Here is a 12,111-nt window from a genome sequence, read left to right as displayed (position 1 = left end):
ACAAATGTCAGAGTTCATCGGCAATGTCAGAGTTCGACAGAAGCTTTTGAGAGCTACGATTGCCAGTTGCTTTTTGAAGTCATACTCAATAATAGTTTTAGACTTATCCAAGTGGGAGACTGTTGGATTAATGTCTAAGTCCATAACTATAATTGGTAAGACTTGACCCGACCCGGCATGGTCCATTTGGGTTGCATGGCATCGGGACAATTGGATAGACAAGATGAGGAAAAAGGATACTAGTGATTTATATTCATATATTATAAGTTCTAATATATTAATATATAATCATATTATTTAATTAGTATTGATCAAGAATTAATTTATAATTAATTAAGTGATCAAAAGGAACTAATTAAATATGGACTCTAAGATATATGTGTGTGATGGGCCAAGTTCATTTAGGTTGGGCTAAGCTTTCATGGATAGTCCATGGAGTGTTTAACCCATGGATCATATGAAATGAAAGGTCATGGGTATTAGGGTTTAACCCTAATCTCCACACTATATAAAGATGTCCTTGGTTGGTGAAATGGGCACTAGTGTGTGTACACAAAAGGGCAAGGTCGATTTCACTAGAGAGAACCAAAGTATCCTTATTCTCAAGGTTATTCCAAGTGTTCATGGTGTTGTGTGAACCATTTGAGGTGTCACACTTGGGGCACTAGGCACTCAAGCTTCATGAAGACAAGTTACATAAAAAAAAGGTATGTATTCTATCTATTTTATTACCCAAGTATATGATATTTGTATGCTAGTATAGGGTAATATCTTGGAAACTTCATATTTGCATGTATAATAGAGAAAACATAGATCCAAGGTATTTAGGGTTGTATGTGCACCATAGGATGTTGTAGTATACTAAAACCCAACATACACGTGGACCCTTCTAAGATCAAAGCGATTGAGAATTGGTCTGCACCAAAGTGTTGGGTTTTTGAGCATTCTAACACTCCTATGGTGTACATGCAACCCTATAAACCTTGGATCTATGTTTTCTCTATTATACATGCAAATATTAACTATTCCAAGGTTTCATCCTAACTAGCATATTATGAAGCACCTATACTACAAAGTTCTAGTTAGATGAATTACCTTTTGATGTAGCTTGATGTCTTCAAGCTTTAAGAGCTTAGCTCCAATAGTGTGGAAGCCTCAAATGGAATCACAAATCACCAAAACACCTTGGAAGAACTTGAGAGAATATGTATGCACACTAAAATCGGCCCACTCTTATTTTCACACACTTGTCTCAATTTTGTGAGCCAAGGACCCCTTTATATATTATGGAGGATTAGGGTTACATCCATGTAAACCCTAATACCCATGACCTTTCATTTACATAGGATCCATGGGTTAAAAGCTCCATTGACCATCCATCAAAGCTTAGCCCAACCTAAATGAACTTGGCCCATTCCATATATATAAGAGTCCATATTTAATTAGTTCTTTTTGATCACTTAATTAATTCTAAATTAATTCTTGATCAATACTAATTAAATAATATGATTCCATATTAATATATTAGAACTTATAATATATTAATATAAATCATAAATATATTATTCTCAAAAGACTATCCATATAAATTGTGCCGGTGAAGTGCAACCCAAATGGACCATGCCGGGTCGGGTCAAGTACATACCAAATATAGTTATGGACTTAGACATTAATCCAACACAAAGACACCCACAGAAATCCGACAATTCTTGGGTCTCGCGGGCTATTATCACCGGTTTATCCAGAATTTCTCCAAAATCGCAAAGCCTTTAACTACCCTGACACAAAAGGGTGTAACCTTTAGTTGGGGAGTTAAGCAAGACACTGCGTTTCAAACCTTGAAACATGCCCTATGCAGCGCACCTATCTTGTCCCTGCCTGAAGGGACGGAAGACTTCGTAGTCTATTGTGATGCATCCAATCAGGGCCTAGGGTGTGTGCTCATGCAGAGAGGAAAGGTCATCGCCTATGCCTCAAGACAGTTGAAAACACATGAGGTAAATTACACAACTCATGATTTAGAATTTGGAGCAGTGGTCTTTGCGTTAAAGATCTGGAGACACTATCTCTATGGAACCAAGTGCACTATCTTTACCGACCATAAGAGCTTGCAGCATATTCTTGATCAAAAGGAGTTAAACATGAGACAACGGCGATGGGTAGAGCTACTCAATGACTACGAGTGCGAAATTCGCTATCATCCCGGCAAGGCCAATGTGGCAGCGGATGCCCTCAGTCGAAAGGAGTATTCAGGGCGTAAGGTGAAGACACTGACCATGACTATCCATTCCCATTTATCCGCACAAATCAAGGAGGCTCAGCTGGAAGCCTTAAAACCAGAGAACATGCCGGGTGAAGCATTTAGAGGAATGGAAAAGAACCTCAACTTCGTGGAACAACCAGTCGAAATCATGGACAGAGAGATCAAACGAACGAAACAAAGTCGCATCCCGATAGTGAAGGTTCGATGGAATGCTAAGCGGGGACCTGAATTCACTTGGGAGCGCGAAGATCAGATGAAACAGAAATATCCGCATCTCTTTCCTAATCCATGATTTATATTCTATGTTCGAATTTCGGGACGAAATTCCCTCTAACGGGGGGATGATGTGACAACCCGAAACTTTGTTCGTTTCCGTTACGCGATTTCCGTTAATAAAATTTCAAATTCATTAACTTTTCCGTCAAACTTCTTGGTTTAGAAAATAATCTAGTTATATATAACTAAATTATTTACAAGTCGGAACCAAAAATCGCGCAGGAACCCGAATATCTCGAAAAACCAAACAATTCCATCCTAAGTGAGGTTACGACCGTAAACTAGTTTACGACCGTAAACTCGTTTACGACCGTAAACCCGTTTATGGCCAGTAAAGAGTGGACCCCCCACCACCGACCACAAAACCCCTATAAATACGAGACATCCACCTTCATTTGAACATTTCTAGCCAAAAACTCTCTCCTTCTCTCTCTAAGAACCTTGACCGTAAACACCTAAAAACACCTTCAAACTTCGGGAAACATCGAGAAGCACCGTTTGGAGTCACTTCGGAACGTCTGGAAACGCTTATCTCTTCGAAATCAGCACCAGTGTTCTTGAGTTTACGGTCCATCTTCAAAGACCGTAAACCCTGTTCTTGAGTTTACGGTCCAAGCCTTCAAAGACCGTAAACTCACCGAGCCTTCAGAAACCGTAAACCCTGTTCACGGCCGTAAACTGTCTGTCGACCGTAAACCCTTGTTCACGGCCGTAAACACCTTTTAAGTGGTGCTTTTGGCTGAAAACCCACTTTCATCGATTCGATCAATTCCCGGTAACATTCCTCAACTGAATACAAGTGTTCCTCTAACCCTTTATCTAACGAAATCACTAATTTAGATACATATATGTATTTATTTGATAATAGGATTTCGTTAAGTGTCACGTGCAACAACTCGAGGATCTTCATTTCGGTCAACGCTTTCACGCAACAACTGTGAGTTCATACCCCTACATTTTCCATGTTTTCAATGTTTTCAGGGGGGGGATACAAGCTAAACATAAATGTTTTCAAAAACTTATGCAAACCTCATACTTTAACCCTTTTGTACTGTATTGAGCATAAGGGACGTTTTCACTAAAATTGCATAGTTTTCCGGACACGCTATTCACTAAACATGCAAACTATAATCGGTATAGTTTAGGGAAATTTATAAACATAACAAGTACAGAAACTTTCACTACTGAACATGTGCACTAAGACAGAAACAGTTTACAAATTCCATCGCTACTTATTCATGGTATTCATAACTAAAATTATCACTACAAACGGTATACATTACGGATTTTCACTACAGTAGAACGCTATTACACTACATGTAAACTAGATTGTACGATACTGTGAGGCGCTACTTCACTACTGTACCCTTAGGTGTACAGGGATAAATCCTACCATAGTATAACCAGAGTCTCCTGGAAGGAGAGCGTGAGATTTGTGAATAGATCTATTCGGGATTGACAATCCCACAACCCAACTGCTAGCTACAGTTGCGCAGGCATGCCTAGGGTGACAAATGTCATTTAACTTGACACCTGAAGAACGTTGGAAAGGTCTTTAGTCATATCAAGCATGGTTATAGGACTCACAATAAGTATAAATCACCTTTAGTTTACAACTTAACACTCTTCAACAGTTTTATTTATATTAAATAGAACTAATACACACTACAACTGGAGAACTTTCAGGGTTTTCAAACAGAAACGAGCATACAATGGTTTCACGCACGAAATACTGTTACATCATGATTAGCATTAGCTAGACACATGAAGTAATAATTTCGCATATCACTACAGTTTTCAGTGACAAACATTCATAGTTTTATACAGAATTGAAAACACTACTTTCTCATTAAAGAAAATATCGGATTTTATTGGAACTATACAAATATCTTACGAACTCATCAACGATTTTCACTACAAACCACCGCTTATGAACTCACCAGCTTTATGCTGATACTCTTTCAAACTGCTTGTATTCTCAAGAAATCAGTAGACAGGTACTTGCTGGATTTTCGAGGAACTGGAGAAATAAGAGTTTTAAGTTTATACTATACAAAGCTATTGAATGTAATTCAAACAAAGTTTCAGACAAAGTTTCAAACTGATGTAAACATTTTTATTTGAGTATTCACTGTACTGGTTGTGTTGCTATGATTGCTATTATTCATTGGTTGTGATGTTACACATGACGTCCTCCGCCCCGGAACGTTTCCGCCATCGGTTTCAGGGTGTGACAAGGTTATAGGACACGGAGTCAAAACACAGTTTTTCTAGTACAAAACATACTTTCCAAAATCAATACTTTTGGTATACAAAACTAGAAACTTCCCAGTAAAGGGTTTAATCTGTTTTATTAAACCAGTACAAACTTAAAGGACCTTAAGTGATTAACTCTATAATACCTTAGTTTATACATCATGGTTATATATAATTAATACCCAATAGGTAGTTGGATGTGTGTTTTCCGCCTTACTTCCTGTTCCTTGTTTGGTTGTGGGCTTAGGGCAGATTCACCCAATTAACTCTCTATCCGATATTAGATCATATATATCCAGTATAAACTAAGTTATTGTAAAAGTAGTCATTGTGGTCACCATTTTATTATAAGAAATAAGGGTTTTCTTAAAGGATCTTTTCATCAAATATAAAGGAACTATTACAGTTAACTCCGTGAGTACCAAGTGAATACGCAGGGGTTATATACAACGATGATCTAACAAACAATGGGATGTGTGTCTTCCGCCTCATTTCCTGTTCCTTGTTTGGTTGTGGGCTTAGGGCAGATACACACAACCGATTGTTTGTTTACTCTGGGTTTTATATAACTTGTATCCATTTAATACTCATAGAAAGGACTGTAAGAGTCATATTTACTTATCTTTCATCAAAGCAGGAAATATAGGATTTTCTGGAGGAACATGCAAACTTTTCTAAAACAGAACTTACTACAAATTACTACAACTTTCTACAAACTTTCTTACTACTTACTTACATCACTAAAATCTTGTGAACTCACCAGCTTAATTGCTGATCAACTCTTTCAAATAACTTGTATTCTCATGAGACTATTAGACAGGTGCTCGTGCTGGGAATTCAGAAGATGGAGCATTATAGTTTCAAGTCTTGTTTTGTTATTTGTTTATGAATCCTATGTTTTGTGAACACACACATTGTAAACACTTTCTTTCTAAATGAAATGGTTGTTCATTACTTGTTTGCCATATACATATCTTGTGATACTAAACATGACGTCCTCCACCCCTGAACGTTTCCGTCGTTCCGGTTTTGGGGTGTGACACAAGTTACAAAAGTCTATATATGGCTTAAAACAAACCTCCAAAAAATGGTATGAAAAGTTCGCTAAGGCTCTTATAGTTGGCCACTTCAAACAATCAAAAACGGATCATTCTTTGTTTATTTTTAAAACCGAAACCACACATGTGGTTGCTCTCATATATGTTGATGATGTTTTGCTCATGGGAAAATGCAACCAAAATACAAGAGGTCAAAACTAAATATCTACAATCTTTGATTATGAAAATGTGGTTGTACGTTCCAGTTTAATTTTTCAAAGCATATTATTATTAAGGATTTATGATGTCCATTTATTTAATGTATACACTACTAGAAACAGGGTTTCAGAGACCGACAAATCCCTCGCTATTCCGTCGCTAAAGGACATTTGTGACAGATAAGCGATAAACATACTCTCTAGCCAATTAAAGTGTGGCTAATAACCTAGCGACATATTTAGCGACAGATTACTTTTTCCTTGCGACGACCTTAGCGACGGATCATCCATTGCAAATTCGTCACTTAATACAATTATTTATGACATCGGCGACAAAACTCAGCACCATTAATCCGTCGCTAATCCCTCGCAAAACTCTATTCTATGTTTTTTTTATATTCTGTCGCTGATCCCTCTCAAATTTAATATATTATTTTTTTTCTTTTCCATTGTAGATCCCTCGCAAATGATTAATATCAACTTTTTTTTTTGCATTACAAATCTAAAACATAAAATAATTACACAATCCCAAATCAAACATTATCTTTTAAATACCAAAAATATCAAATAAATATAGAATCAAAAACCAAACATTAACAATGAAATGCCAAAGTTAAACACTCATTGCTATTTGATTTCAAAATATAATATAACCATATTTCTCAATTTCCTCTCATATTTTTCATTTCTGAATATATCTTTTCTATTGTTTCATATCTTGCATCCAAAAGAAGGATTGGAATCGGAATTGGATTCCGATTCCTGTTAAATCTCGTTGAATTAGGCGAACCAAGTGCCACTTACTTTTTCCTGCAATGGAAGGAGACTTTAATGGAAGCATTTGAAACCAAGTGTTGGACCGGAATGGAATTGAATTCCCATTCTGACCAAAAAGTAAATGGTAATACATGTTGGTGAAAGAAAAATATCGTGTTGACTATTACAGAGCATCTACAAGATTTTTAATTAGGAAGAAAATTATAGAACTATCCTTCTTTATCAGCACAACTGCACATATTATCTAAAGTTGGAATAAATAGATTATTTCAACTGCACATATGATCTTTTACAAAAAAAAATAGAGTTCTCTTTTATATCAAAAAAATGAGAAAGAACTTACATGAACTTTGGCAGTAGAGTTTGGATCAAAGAAAGATCATTTCATCACCCCTATCCAAGATAGTTGTAAAGAAGCCACTGATAATTACATTAAAAATTATAAGGACCAAATTTGTAAATTAACTTAAAAATCATACCAATATCTATATATAATAACAAATCATAGACCAAGGTTTTCTAATAAAAATATGCATAATTAAACACTAATCTTTAATTCCATAACAGTTGAGGTGGATCTGAGAGCAAACTTCTAGTGTATCAATTGTTTGCATGTTTCATTTGAGGACAAGAATGATCACCCATAGAACTTGAATGAACAACACAAATTTGGAGAAGTAAACAGACAAATAAAACTGACCATTGAGTGTCAAAAATCTGACTTGCTTTTGAGGGGTATCAGCATTCACCTTCACACAGTTAGCCTTTAGAAATACATCCAGCCTACTCAACTGGCATACACAAATTCACCCCAAAAGTATACAATCAAAATACTGGTTTTCTGATCCTATTCGATGAAATACCCTTCCACAACGAGAGAGAAACATGAGGACAAAAATCAATAACAGCGAAGCAAAGCCATTAACCATTTTATAGTATGTTTTTTTAATCATTAGTTATTTATAAAAAGTAAAAGGTAATAAACAATATAAAGCTTTCCCATTTTGAATATTTTTACGCGATTGAAGATTATGCTCATTCAAATGATCTTAATAAACCAAAACATATATATATACAGATAATAAACAAGTTTCCATGATTATGTACAATTGTGAAGAAAAGATTATCCGCTGTTAATCAAACATAAATAACGGTTAATTGTCTTAGTGTCTCTTTCAATTTGTTTCACATGTGAAAAAGACATACTTTGCAAGCAGCCAATTGTTGAAATAGTCAAAAACAGGATCATGATTGAGTTTGTGATAGCATTCTTTTGAGAAAGGACCTCAGGATACACCTTGGATTCACTTATAATCATGTAACACTGAAAATTGTGCTTCACCTGTAAAAAAAAAAAAAGCTTAAATGGTTTATCAGCACTCTACCATTACAGAAAAAAAAGGTAACAGTCTATCATGAACTCTTCTAAATAACTACAATGTCTGAATAAAACCTTTATACTTATACAAAGGTAAATGCAGGTTGCCTTCTTTAGTTTTTTTGACTACCCTAGAGTCAGATTCTCTCCTGTTCAGTTAAACAAACCCAAATAATATGCTTTACACATCATCCTTATGTTGTTTTTCTTTATCCAGGTTTCTCTTTTGTGCATAGGTCATGTGTGTATGAGCTTATGAAGATCCTGCAACGTGAATCAAGTAAAAAAAGCATCAGGTAGTAGGACCAAACAAGCTTTATATGGCTATTTTTGATGATGAAGAGGAGAAGGAAGGCATTTATATCTTTGTATTTTAATAAAAAAGCAAGAAGTTACAAATAGATCGACACCCAACAAAGCATATGGAAGATTTATAGGAAGAATAAGAAAAAAGGTGGTGCACCTTGAAATTAGTGGCATAATTCACTTCTTTTCTTATACCATATGTCTCATCTAATCATTATGTCCTAAAGACTCCGGCTGCAATTAAACAATAAATTAAAATCCATTATTTCTGACTAAAAAAACTAAAGACAATACAACACAATACATACCCAATACATATCAGTGAGTGAGGTGAGATCCTTTGGGGCAGGAATATGATTTTCATCAAACTCACATTCTTTCGGCTCCTCTGGTTCACATGATTTCTATCAACAAACAAAAAGATAAAAGTATATTATATAAAAAAGAAATGGTGATTGGTGAAAAGAAAATGGTAAGTTTTAGTTTACCTGGTTGAGATAGGTTCATGGAATCATCTGTAGTTTCTCAGTATTCTTAGGGAAGGAAAAGGCATCACATGTTTCCTCTGCATCATAAATTGAAGATTGAATAGTGGTGGAATGGAATCCATTATTTTTGGCATGATGATTCTTGTTAATGTGGGCAGCAATTGCAGCATCAAAGGAATCACAACTATATGAAATCTGTTGATGACATGGAGTGGGACCCACTGCATTATGAGATACCTCAGAGAGCAGATCACCTACGCTTATGTTAGTAAGACTACCAACCCATTCCAATGTAGAAAATCCCTTTCCCACACTTCTACCAATACCATTGTTAATGTTCTTACTTTCTTCACCCTTACCAAACCAACCACACCTTAAAAAACACAAAAACCATGATCAATGATTTTTCTTAGAATGTTGTAGAAATTGTTGTTAAAAAGAAATGAAAAATTAAAGAGAGAGAAACCTTAAATGGAAAACCGGAGGGCTCCCAATTAGGACGTATACATCTCCAGCGGTTAAGGCGGAATCCTTATTCCATTTCAAATTAACATGAAAATCGGTACTTATAAAATCAAAATTTCACAGCCATTAGAAATATAGGCAGTTGAGTATAGTATGTTAGTAGCCTTTGACTAATTCTGAAATGCAATTAACGATTGAAACAAAACAAGCACAAAGAATTACCTTAAACCAAGAACATGAAACCTGGCTAAAACATGTCTTTTGTTACTTTAATATGATAGAATTTGTTATCATTATGCTACATATATTGCCATTTAATATTTTCATTCAAAACATTTATCAAATAATCAATTTTCATAATACAATAGTTACAGACAGAGGTGTAGAACAGTCATTTACTGTCATCTGCAGTTCATTCAACACACAAAATAACATCAATATTTATCTACAGACATCACTAAAAAAAGAAGACGAAAAAGGAGTCAAGTATTCCAAAAAAATTATTTCTACTACATGATTAACCATCCAAAGTCATATTTCCATCTTTGTAATACATATCAAGTAGAGGGCAGAAGATGTAAAAATTTATTAGTTATCTGTGAGGAATAAGAAAAATAGCAATTGATTTGTGACAAACATTCAAGAGATGAAGGAACATGTCGAGTTAGAAGATGAGATTCAGGAATCACAAATAGAGGTTTTACTTACATGATGCAATCGATTAAACGTGAACGTACATGTGATATTGAGGTATAAGAGGGATGCTGATTGAAATAGAAAAATGGGGGAAATTAAACTCTAACCCAATATATTGTGCAACTGAACTAAACCTAACATAATATACGACTAAATAAAAGAAAATCAAGAGATTTACCTGAATCCGAGATTAATGAAAACTACTTTTAGATTTTATGGAGGTTGCCGGAATCAGAAGCATCAACGATGAGTTGTGTTGTCATATGTTTGAAAGGAGATGGTGATATTAGGTTAACATGGGATAAGGAACTAACTCCAAAGTGATCAATCGGATTTGGTAGGGAAGGAAACTTACAACAATTTTGTGAAACTGGAATTGGGTTGCGCCAATTTCATCGAGAGATAGGTGATTGTAAAACAAAAACGCGCGTACCCCAAAAATAATTTATGTCGGCGTTCTCTCACTAAACGCATACTAGATGGCAAAAATCGACAATTTCTCTATCTGCCTCTGAACCCTCGCTGAAATGCCTTCATTTTCTACCGATTGGCGAGGGATTGAGGTGCGCCAATAAACACTTGCAAAATCCGTAGTTGATCCCTTAATAAAACCTCGCTCATATGAAATATGTGGAATAAATAAACTAAATGTCTAAAACATCGCACATCTGTCGTAAATCCCTAGCTATAAGCCTTAAACTTTGCTACAGAATTTATCTCTCGCTAAATCATCGCTGAAACTCAAGTTTCTAGTAGTGATATAAGTTTTTGTACCATGGCTTTTGGGAGTTGTAAAAATGGAAATATATACACTGAATTAGAATTTGTGTTTAGTATTTTCCTTTTTTCTTAAAGTTATTGGCATGTAAATTAGAATTTAAAATAATAATAAAAAAATGTTACTTTTTCTTTTGAAAAAAAAACACCAAAAAATTACCCTATTTTATACTATTTTATTAACGGATTTCATAATCCATGTAATTCACTTTTTTTAATACATAATCGAGTAAGCCGTGCTTGAAAGTATTTATTACTCTACTAATGTGTCGTTATGTATGTACATACTATAGTCGAGTCGAGGTAAAAAACATCTACTACTTTACTAATATTTACTTATATTTGTATTAGGTGTTGGTTACTTCCATTTTGTTTTGTCTTTTTTTTTTTTGTAGAGAGATAAATCAGATGTTAGATTGTATATCTCGACAAATGGGGAGATAGTGGCCATAAAGGGTAATGCCTTGAAAAATTATAAGTTTTTTATACTTTTAATCGTTCTATAATGTTTGAGAGAATAGTATGTCTAGGATAAGCTGCAAAACTAGCTTAGCTCAAGGCAAGAAGAGTAAAATGTGGTTAATCGGATAATACTAAATTTTATTGTATTTGATTAAAGCTTATGACATAAAAATATAAACATAACAATTAATATGAAATATTCTTAAATCGTTCGTCAAAGTGAAAACTCATCAGCCTTTCAAAGATATAAATTTTTTTACGTCTTTGAAGTTTTGCACCATTTACACTAAATTAATCTTTTGAGAAAGTTCCTCTAAACTAATCTTTTAGTCATTCAAAAGCTCACTAACAAGTTCATTTACACTGAAAATGGCTAATGAATGTGAAATGGGCAATGAATGTAAATAGGAGTTGTAAAATAAAAAGAATAATGAATAAAAATAAAGCTTTTTACATGATTTAAGAACTCCATTTGGTATTAAAGAAACGCTTGATTTATGTACTATCATAGTAGGTGTAAAATCCATGTATTACATGGATTCATTTAAAAAAAATTAAATATGAAATTCTAAACATTTAAAGGTTTGAATTTATAAGAAAGTTAGAAAAATATTGAATTATTAAAATTAAAGTGTTTTTTTTTTAATTTAAACAAATAATTTAGATAAATAAACAAAGGAAACCAATGTGGTTTTAATTTCGAAAATTTAAA

General features: G+C 34.3%; 1 long non-coding RNA gene across 14 annotated transcripts; it reads right to left on the bottom strand.

Annotated features, from left to right (window-relative positions):
* Nucleotides 1-6,581: 6,581 nt before the first annotated feature.
* On the bottom strand, nt 6,582-10,943 carry LOC145115341 (uncharacterized). Of its 14 annotated transcripts, none has more exons than XR_013711519.1 (10): nt 10,516-10,943; nt 10,339-10,363; nt 10,173-10,228; nt 9,466-9,530; nt 9,000-9,372; nt 8,820-8,915; nt 8,669-8,745; nt 7,528-8,469; nt 7,171-7,247; nt 6,582-6,860 (listed from the first exon to the last, which is right to left on the bottom strand). It is a non-coding gene; the product is annotated as an uncharacterized LOC145115341 (long non-coding RNA). The 14 variants fall into 14 exon arrangements; XR_013711520.1 differs by having other exon boundaries at nt 10,339-10,360; XR_013711512.1 differs by having other exon boundaries at nt 7,528-7,691; nt 8,034-8,469; nt 9,466-10,228; nt 10,339-10,943.
* Between the last annotated feature and the right edge of the window lie 1,168 nt (nt 10,944-12,111).

Source organism: Lactuca virosa, chromosome 5 (assembly GCF_052849685.1).
Source record: "Lactuca virosa cultivar CGN04683 chromosome 5, Lactuca_virosa_CGN04683_v6, whole genome shotgun sequence".
Taxonomy (NCBI): domain Eukaryota; kingdom Viridiplantae; phylum Streptophyta; class Magnoliopsida; order Asterales; family Asteraceae; genus Lactuca; species Lactuca virosa.
Note: the sequence above shows the minus strand (reverse complement) of the source record. Positions and strands in the feature narration are given on the sequence as shown.